The 3,637-nt window shown below is 39.9% G+C and overlaps 1 pseudogene; it reads left to right on the top strand.

Annotated features, from left to right (window-relative positions):
* Positions 1 to 758: 758 nt before the first annotated feature.
* On the top strand, positions 759 to 932 carry LOC148684190 (U2 spliceosomal RNA; annotated as a pseudogene).
* Positions 933 to 3,637: the final 2,705 nt, after the last annotated feature.

Below are 3,637 nucleotides of genomic sequence, written 5' to 3'. Positions count from 1 at the left end.
CTGGTGTGCTATGGTCCATGGGGTCACGAAGCGTCGGACACAACTAAATGACTAAACAACAAGACCCCTTGAAACTGCTTTGAGGAACCTGGGGGAGCTTAAAAAGCAAAAAAATATGGATTCCATTGGAGGAATCTGCTGTGTGTCCTGGTCTGTGTCACGGACTTCACCTTTACTTGCTGCACACTCACGCAGGGTCATTGATCTTAATGTAAAGTGAATCCAGTTCTGGCTAGCTGAAGCTTCCAGGCAGGGTTTATTCTCTCCTTGCACTGCCCGTCCTTTGCGAGATGGTTTACAGCTGCCTCACACTGACGACATGGCAGCCCCTGTTTGCTTTCCTATGGTGATCACTGGAGAATGCTGAGCAACCACTGGGGTGTGTGCCAGCTTGACAGGGCAAGGTTAACCTTCACCTCTCCCTCTTTGTTTGCAGGCGTCCCTTTGGCAGCAGTCATCCTAGGAATCAACTTTTCGTCCAAAAAGGGGGCATTTGTTTTTTGTAGCGATGCCACGACCAAATCGAAATGCAAGCAACTGGGAATTTGACCAGAAATCCAGCTCCTCTGCATGAGAAATAAGGGCTGAAACACAACCCTGATTGTGCATTGACACTTGTTAAATGACTGGCACACAGGAAGGAGGCCAAGATGTGAGGGATCCATGACTCAGGATGGTGCTGCAATCCTGGGGACAAATGTCTCACGTCACAGAGTCACCATACATGAGGTTTACAGAGAAAAAAGCAGTTATTGCAAGTTATTTCTCGGCCTTTTGGCTAAGATCAAGTGTAGTATCTAGTGACCCAGAATCGGGGCAGGGCCAGTACAGTAAGCCAGATCAGAAGCTACACAAATATGTGAATGGTTCAGCAATTGCTTACAATGGCTCTTTGGTTAGATGTGGAAAACATCTCCCTCAGTGCATTTTGCCAACTAATTGGATTGCTTTAGTAATACATATTGAACTGTTTCAGGATTATTACTACTAATATTTGAAAAAAAGCTTAAATCAATATGTACTCCTGGACAATAATGCTGCAAAGTATTCGGGAAGGATCTAAGCAACACGTTTGTAAAGAGACAAGCTAGTTCTGGTCCCCTCCACCCCACAAGTCTTACATGCACACACATACACTGTTATGAACATTGGCTATGCTACTGTTAATTGTATGTATATGTCACATGCAAGGTGAAAAGACCTTTGCAACCTTTTCTTTCTTTCTTTTTAAATTTAAAATTCAAGATTTAGTCAAAAAAAATTAAGAGATTACACAAACACACACACAAGGGAATAAATATAATAACATAAATACAGTACACACTTAAGCCACCCAACATAAATTACTAAACACATTAAACCAAAAATAATTGTAACTTGTTGGGCGAATTAAATCATTTAAACAGTAAACAATAAATGATACCAAATTAACAAAACTAGCAAATCCCCAAACAAATTTATAAAATATTAACATGTAAACATAAAATCTATTCATTATAATTTAAAATTGACTTCCAATCGCTAATATATCCTTTCCCTTACTATAATCACATAACTTGCTTTACCTCTTATTGGTTTAGAATCCTAGACTTATTAATTAATTATTTCATCCTTCTATATATATGTATATTCATATGTGCTTTCTTAATCAAAAGAAATAACTAGCTCCGTTTCTATACCTTCTTTTTAAAAATACTCTTCAACATGTTTCCATTCTGCTTTTATTCTCTGTTTTGGTATATTCCTAATTGCCGCTGTCATTCTTGCCAAGTTCATAAATTCTACTAACTTCATTTGCCACTCCTGAATTGTTGGTATTTCTATCCCTTTCCATTTCTGAGCTATCAGTAGTCTCGCCACTGCAGGCATACAAAAAAAATATTTTCTCTATCTTTAGGTATGTTTTCTGGGATTAAACTTAATAAAAAACATTTGGGTTTCTTTTCAAATGTAATTTTTAACATCCTTTTCCATTTCTCATATGTCTCATTCCAAAATTTATGTATTTTTTTACATTTTTCGGGGGGGGGGGGTGTCTATCTGACCACTGCCAGTTTGTCCGCTCCAGCCTAAGCAGAGCGTCCCTTTTCGCGACCCGCTCGCTAGCGCACCCTTGCCGGAAGTCTGACCTTTGCAACCTTTTCTTGTGCTCATCCTCTTCGTGACCCTGTGAAGCAGGTCCCTAAGGTGGTGGGGGTGGGAAACTGATCAAAACTACAAAATGAACTGGTGGTCTTTGATCTCAGCTCAGAAAGGGTTACAGCCCCAACTATCTTTTTTGTTTAGTCATTTAGTCGTGTCTGACTCTTCGTGATTCCATGGACCAGAGCACACCAGGCACTCCTGTCTTCCACTGCCTCCCGCAGTTTGGTCAAACTCATGTTCGTAGCTTCGAGAACACTGTCAAACCATCTCGTCCTCTGTCGTCCCCTTCTCCTTGTGCCCTCCATCTTTCCCAACATCAGGGTCTTTTCCAGGGAGTCTTCTCTTCTCATGAGGTGGCCAAAGTACTGGAGCCTTAGCTTCAGGATCTGTCCTTCCAGTCAGCACTCAGGGCTGACTATCTAACTATCTAGCCCCTTCAATACAATCCACTGTGACTTAAGATTTTCATTTTTGTATCTGATACAGAACTATGAATAATAATAATAATTTTAATATTTGTACCTCACCCATTTGACTGGGTTGCCCCAACTACTCTGAAAGGACATCCTTTCTGTTGGGATGTGAACAGATGGCAGGAGAAGATATCTTTATTAGATAATTATCATTCCTTCCTCAGAGTTCAGCAGAGGGCATCCCTTTGCAGGCTAAAAGCAATCTTAGATTGGCTAGTTTTAGCCTTTTAGTTTAAGTAATCCTGGATGCTTTAAGACAGTCTGGATTTTTCTGGTAGTTCCCCCCTTTTCAACCCCTTAAAATAACAATCACACAAAGAGTCTTGTAAAAGGCAAAAACAGCATTTACTCACTCAGAATACTTGTGGAAGAGTAACAGATGAAGCAACTTTGTTCCGGCATGCTTAAATTGTTAATTCAGTTACAAAGAATACTTAATTCTTGCTCAAAATGCAGTGTTTTAAAAAAATAGATTTTTATTAAAAGTTTTCAAAATAAAATGAATTAAAAATCACACTAATCTAGAAAGGGAAAAGCAAGAAAAGGGGAAAAATGGAAATAAGAGAACAAAGGGAAATTACAAAGGCCTCTATCAGAATGAAATCTTAACCCTTATTCCACACATGAAGCTCACACTTACCGTAGCAGATGTTGTCACATTGCTGACAGACCAGAGAGAGATGGAAAGAGGAAAGAGAGTGTGCCTGGACAGGTAGTACAATCTATAGCTCAGCCCAATCAGGGCACAGTGTCTCTCACAAAGTTCCCTTGAGCAAGAGTTTTCCTAATGTGTCTGATTGCAGTCCATTGGCCTTTGGTGATTCTAAGTACCCCCCCCTTTTGTTTTTGTTTCAGAGTTGATTTCAACTCCTACCCCACCCCAGATTTGTTTTACAACCTGCCAGTGTAATCACATTGCTTAGAATAAAAGTTCTGCGTTGTTAATGCCCTGCATCAGGAGTAATACAGAAAATTTAGGAGCATGTAATCAAGTGGATATGTGGACACAGTGCATGGAA

This window comes from Zootoca vivipara, chromosome 11 (assembly GCF_965207765.1).
Source record: "Zootoca vivipara chromosome 11, rZooViv2.hap1.1, whole genome shotgun sequence".
Classification (NCBI taxonomy): domain Eukaryota; kingdom Metazoa; phylum Chordata; class Lepidosauria; order Squamata; family Lacertidae; genus Zootoca; species Zootoca vivipara.
The sequence above is the reverse complement of the archived record's forward strand: the minus strand, read 5'-3'. Positions and strand labels throughout refer to the sequence as shown.